This window comes from Populus euphratica, unplaced genomic scaffold (genome assembly GCF_000495115.2).
Source record: "Populus euphratica unplaced genomic scaffold, PopEup_1.0 scaffold570.1, whole genome shotgun sequence".
Classification (NCBI taxonomy): domain Eukaryota; kingdom Viridiplantae; phylum Streptophyta; class Magnoliopsida; order Malpighiales; family Salicaceae; genus Populus; species Populus euphratica.
In genome coordinates this window covers 284,625-291,933 of record NW_011500155.1, presented here as the reverse complement: position 1 = coordinate 291,933, position 7,309 = coordinate 284,625, and positions in this window count along the sequence as shown.

Here is a 7,309-nt window from a genome sequence, read left to right as displayed (position 1 = left end):
AAATAGAATAAATCATACTCTGATTTAAAAGTGAACAAATTATTGCATAGCCTTTCCTACTTACTAAAGAGTTGATGAAATTCTGATGGATCATATGTGCCAACAATTATAGGGAAGTTCATGACACATCCTATTCCTAGAGTGTCTCGATCATCTGTGTTTAATGGTGATTAAGGATATAAAAAACCAGTTAAAAAACAATTGGTGATTTTTTTTTCTTTTCCTACAAATGACACCAATTAATTGGTGATTGTTTTTCTTTTCCTACAAATGACACCAATTGATGATGTTCTAAAATTTAAGTAGTTTAAAAACAATATTTATTTGTCGGATAATTGGTTAATCTTTTGATTAAAGCAAATTGTTCTTCTTTCATTAGCCAAGGTAGCTAGTAGACAGTACCTAATGCCAGTGTTATTAAACCCGGCCTGGCCTAGCAGGTCGACCAGGGACCCGGTCGACCTAGTGGCTGGACCGGTCCGGGTTTAATAAAAGACCAGCTATAGCAACAGCCCGGTCGAACCCGAATGAGACCCAGTTTTTTTTTTTTTCAAATGTGAGATTTGAAACCCATTAGTATATATACTCTATATTCTCAAGAAAAAAAATCATATTTTTTCAAAGTAGGATAAATTTTTTTTTTGGTTTAAATACTTCAACTTAGATAACATATTATCTTTTCAATGTGAGATTTGAAGACATTTCGTATATATACTCTATGTTCCCAAGAAAAAAATCATGTTTTTTAAATGTGAGATAAAAAAACCTTTTGGTTTAAATATTTCAAATTAAAAAGATAACATAGCATCTTTTCAATATGAGATTTGAAATCTTTTCGTACATATACTCCATGCTCTGAAAAAATAATGTTTTTTTAATGTAGAATTTGGAACCCATTAGTATATATATTCTATATTCCCAAGAAAAAAATCATGTTTTTTCAATGTGGGATGAAAAACCTTTTGGTTTAAATACTTAACTTAAAAGAATAACATAATATCTTTTCAATGTGGGATTTGACACTCTTTCATATATATACTCTATGTTCCCAAGAAAAAAAATCATGTTTTTTCAATGTGGGATAAAAAACCTTTTGGTTTAAATACTTCAACTTAAAAAGATAACATAGTATATTCTTATTGTGGGATTTAAAGTCCTTTCGTATATATACTCTATTGTATATTCTTATTGTGGGATTTAAAGTCTTTTCGTATATATACTCTATGCTCTTATGAAAGAAGTTATGTTTTTTCAATGTGGGATTTGAAACCTATTAGTATAAATACTCTGTGTTTCTAAGAAAAAAGTTACGCTTTTTCAATATGGGATAAAAAATATTTTTGGTTTAAATACTTCAACTTAAAAGTTTAACATAATATCTTTTTAATGTGGGATAATTTTTTTTTAAATATTCTTTTAAACTTCATTGTTTACAATATGTATAATATATATTTATATAGATTTTTTCATATGAAATATTAAAAATTTAATTTTTTTTAAATTTTTCCGGGTCAATACGGGTCGACCTAAGTTAACCCATGAAACCCGGGACCCTGCCCCTTGGCCAGGTCAACCCCCAGGTTGGGTTTAATAACTATACCTAATACATGGTAATCCAAGGTTGTTATGACTAATACTTAGAAAATGTCTCTTTTGGTGGATTCTAGGACTCTTCAATGCTTAAGTATCTTTTTAGAGAGAGATAAAGTACAATATATTAGATTGCTCTGCAAAATATGTATGTAGTAGAAAATAAAGATTATGAACCTAACTCATTAAAAGAATCATCCGGGATTTTAATCTATGAAACTTGTCTTTTTATGAAGAAAAGACGTTAAAGTATTATTTTGTCCTGATAGCATTTAAAGATGGATAAAATATCCTTACACATTATTAATGAGGAATAAAATAACAAGTTCTTTTGAAGACTTTCAATCATCTAAAGATATAGAGGGATAAATATCTTTGACCTTAACTATTTATGTTAAGGGTACCAACAAAAGCAAATAGAGTCTTGTAACCTAATTGAGAGTTTAGAAAAATCATCAGTTTTACATTTATCTAGGCTATGCGAGATGTTAAGTTTAGGGATACTAGGTTTAACAGCTTACCAGATCCATATGTACATAGATTCACTATGTAGCTAAACCCATGGATAATGGGTTTTACGACTTGCCAAACCTATATATATATGTTCAACACATAACTAAACTTAAAAATATTAAATCATCACCTTGCTAATTGATCTTTTTGCTGAGACATTCATTCTAAGAAAAAATAATATAAAATATGTTATACATCATTTATTCTATGTTGTTGAAAATTTAAGTTAAATTTTGAGTAAAAAATATCATTGCATGCATTTTCATTATTTATGTAACCTATAAATAATACACAGCTAATTAATTTTAGAAAAGACTTATTTAATCTTTTTTATTTAAACTCAATTTTAGCTTAAATTTTAAAAATAAACAATCAATATTCCTTTGAATAAAGGGCATAAACCAACCACTAGAAAGGAAATATTTACACAATTTTATGTGGCTAGAAAATTGAACTGAATATGAACCTAATTTTCTATTTATGATTTTGATTGATATGTCAGATTAACTTCATTAATTAGATATTTAACTTAACATTAATGGGAGCTATAGATGAAATAAAAGATGGAAATTCATGGCAGTAGAACCCCACAAGCTTGACATTTTAATCTGAGTTGACTTTTTGAGTATACTTATTATCAACGACAGAGTTAGGATTTTTTAAATAAGGAGGCAAGTTATTAACAAATATTTAATATTATATATTATACATACATGTTTTATATATAGAAATTAATTTGAAATATATATATACCAACTCAAGTTAAGAAAAATTAATTTAAGAATACTTTTAAAATAAAAAAACTTACATTATAATTGTTCTTTTTGAGATTTTATACTCTAAAACTGTTTTATAATGATTTTATTTTTAATCTCACTAAAAATATATTTCTTAATATATACAATAAATTTTCATTTATTTATTTCTAAATTTTTGAAGGACTGAAAAAGTTCTTAGCAATAATTTTATGTTGACACTGAGAAAGTTCTTAGCAATAATTTTATGTTGACACATGGTACATAATATCTAAAATCATAGCTTAAAAGGATTGTTATAAATTGATGTTGTTCTTGCTAGGTTGTTGTTTTATACAAGTAGATTAAATATAAATATTAAATATTTTTTTAATTTATTTATTATATCTTTAATTTTTTTAGTTGTTTTGCACTTCATTTTTTATTTTTAATCATTAGTAAATTCATTATTATCATTTTTATATGAAATTATAACAAAATACTTATCAATTCATCAAAAATCATTTCAATTCATATATATTAGCATATAATATTAATTATACACATATTAATTCAACAAACCCATAAATTATTATAAACCCTAACATTTTCAATAATTAATTATAAAGAAATAAAATTAAAATTATATAATAAAATAAATAGAAAAATAACATAGCTTTATCTTAGTTTTGATCAACTTTTTTTTTATTATATTATGTTTGATTTAGATATTAAATCTTTATATTTTATTTAATTTAAATATTGATTTATTTACTATTAAGTTATATGAATCACTTAAAATAATAATACAGTTTTATACTATGGAATAATTAGAGTGAAATCAAGAATAGTTGTTAATTGGAAGGGGAAGGGGGTAATTACCCCTTCTTGCCCTTATGTGGCTCCGCCACCGCTCATTGTTCCATACTTCAACAATACTGATCAGAATCATACACTTAATTTAAAACAAGTTATTATATGTACTGTTTTGGCTCCATGCACACGGAGTTTACTTCGAAACAATTGATCCTTTCTCATTCCCCATTGCGGTATCCAAAGTGATCTCTCTACGTAGAATTATATTATCTTAAACGGACAAAAATATATTCCTATTACAGATGCAAGCGTCTGTACTGATCACAAAACACCACGAGTTGGCTGACAATATGTACCATAAAATTAAGCCTAGCTAATTCCCAGGTGACCAGGAAGGGAATGAGTTCATATATTACGTGTCCGACCAGATACGACATCTCTCGCATCTACCTGCTGCATGCATACCCCATCTGCCCAAACCCCATTACACGTAGAGAACGCCACACTCTTTCTTTATTCTCTGATCTCTTGCCTGCTGTGGTCTAGCAAAATATTAAACTTAACAGAGATTAAAGAAATCTTGAACTACGGGTTTTGTTAAATAAAAATGGCTTTGGACTCCTGTGTCCTCATCTATTATATTTTTATTGTATCCCTTCTGGGGCCAAGGGTTTTAGCCTTTGAGGTAATCTACAATCACTGTAAAACAATCCCATAAAAAAAAAAAAGTTCTATATGGTAATGTGTTTTTTTTAAAGTCCCTCAATCTGATATCTTTATGCCTTAACAGAGATTAGATATTTTTATCAAAAAGATTTTAAAGTCACATTGACTCAATACATTCAGGAAAATAATTCTTCTAAATGTTAGTCGAACTCAAAAAAAAAAAAGAAGAAGAGAAAGTAAATCTTTTGACCACCTAACCTATCCATTGGTGTAACAAGGTAAGGTATTACTACAACTAATATGGAAGTTTATGGCTTTCACTACCAGTTAATTTGGAAAACAATTGTGATATAAGGAAAGGGAAAATGATGGGATGAGGGAGTTATTAGTTCTATCTGTCCTAAGTTCATTTTCAATTTGTTTATATAAGCCTAATTGCTCTTAATCTATCCTAATATTGTAAGTCATTTTTAAATTTACTATATAAGCTAATGAAAATACCCTCATTCCGAGAAACATAACTCAAATCCCACTCAATTACTATAAATAAATAAATAAATTTTATTTTATTCAATTTTATTTCTTATTGAAATGTACATCCATTTAAAGGCTTTCAAATATATCATGTTTAGTTAGATAATCTTTTATATATTAAAAGCAATACATGGCTTTTGAATTCACTAAAGTGATAAAAGTTCCTTTTTGTTGCCAACTTAATATTTTAAGTTATTTTTAAATTTATCTTTTATATATTAAAAGCAATATATTGCTTTTTAGTTCACTAAAAATAATAAAAGCTCATTTCTATATATTAACAACTAAATAAAAGTTCTACTCTCTCTTTCTCTTTCTCTCTTTATTTGTGTCGAACCTCTTAAAAAATTAATCCTCCAACAAGACATTGTAATTTCTTCTTATTATAACGACGTTGTGCTTTCAAGATTGTTTATGCTTTGTTTTATTCATCTCTTTATCTTATTGATGCGTACCAAAAATCCTTGAAAATTTTCAGCTTGGTGGGTTGTACATCGTTATTCACTCAAAGGTAGCATATAATTCAACTATATTGGTTGATTTAAATTTTGATTTTTATGGCAATAACAACAATATGAACCTATATTATGATTGATCATATTGTATAAGTTCAAGTTCATTGTCCTTTGATATATTTCACCATTATATTTTTAAAAAAAATTCAAGTGATATTATCACAAACTCATATATTCTTAAGGAATTAGTGCATGTGAATATAGTCATAAAAACATCTTTCTCTATAATAAAGATAATAAAGATCTGGTTATAACTAGAGTGATCTATAAAGTTGAGTATTTAATTGCTACATGCTACATCAATCAACATATCAACCATTAGTATTGAATATTTATCTTTTAGACATGCAAGATTTAGATTTCTACAATTTATAAAAACCCTTAATTTGCTATTCTTTTTCGATACTTGCATTATATCAAATATCCATTCAACATATCTTATTAGCCTAATTAATCCATCTTCTAGGAGCCATTTGATTTCATCTTTCATATGATCAATCATGTCTAGAGTCATTTTTTATGACGGTTTCTTGTGTGGTTTAAATCAAGGCTTGATTGATAAAACATGTTAGACCAAACTTTTATCCAAACCATACATTTCATGATAATCTCAAGCATAAAGTTTTTATAAGTGTATAACAATGACACACATTCTTTTTAAAATTCCTCAGGCATATTTATATTTATAAGGATTGATCTAGAATCATCTTTAATTATTAATTTAACTTTAATTAATATATCTTAAACTTTAACGTGTCCATCATTCATTTTTTGTGTTGTTAAAGGAAGACTTGTCATATCAAGCAAGACAAATTGATAATTTTGATTTGATTATATTGAACAAATTCTATTTTGATCATAATACTTCTACATAGTTCATTAAAAGCTTTGAAACATGCATATTTAATCACATGTTTCAAATTCTTGTCCATTTCTTTCCAATTATAGGTTATTCGGCCTAGCAAAATCTACTATTAATCACCTCATATGTACTATCATTTTTCTAACTAAGAAGTCAATATGGCGACATATATCATCCATATATATGAATTGTAGATCTATGTTATCATTGTACAACCATATGTCTACCATCTTTGATATGAACTTAGAGGACAAGAACCCTTAAATCTATAAGCAAGAAAGACAACTCAAAAGAGCTAAAATTAAATTTAAGAGTACTGAAAACTTGACATAACAATTATCCAAACTAAGACACCAAAGTTATTGGAACGAGGACCCCATCCTAATAATGATAATGAATTTCAAACTAGAAGCATAAGGAAGAATACTATAAAGATAGTTAATCTTCAATAAGTTGAAGACAATTTAATGAAGAAATAATATTTATAAGCAATCCTTATACAAGCACATAAAAGTAGTGGCAAAATAAAAAAAAATCCAATACGACATGTTCCCCATTTCAAAAAGGTATTTATAGTGACAAAATAAAAACATATAAATTATTTAAGCTGTTTAATTTGTAGTCCTTGAAAAACAAGGAAATAAAGTTATTAGCTTTCATATATCCTTGCAAACATGGAAACATATCCCCAAACAAGCTATAAAATTGGTGTCCTTGAAAATATGGAATCCTTGCATAAATAGAACTTTTAGGTTGCCACCTATACATGTTTTCTTAAGAATTAAAAAATGAATTGTTAACTATGAATCCTTGTTAAATTAGGATTCCTTTGTAAAATAAAGAAACCATTTTTTAAATATTTTCATAAGTTGTTGACTATAGATCTAACATACATAAGTAATCTTTGTAAAACAATGATTTTTCCCAATAAAAATCATCCATAAATCAAAAGGAAAGATAATCCAAAACCAATTAGAAAAATATGCAATTCTTAAATAGTAGCTTCTAGTGTTTATCATAAGGTCTTCTTAAACTCTGAATGTTGATAAATTATATCTTTATATAAAATAAAGCCTCTA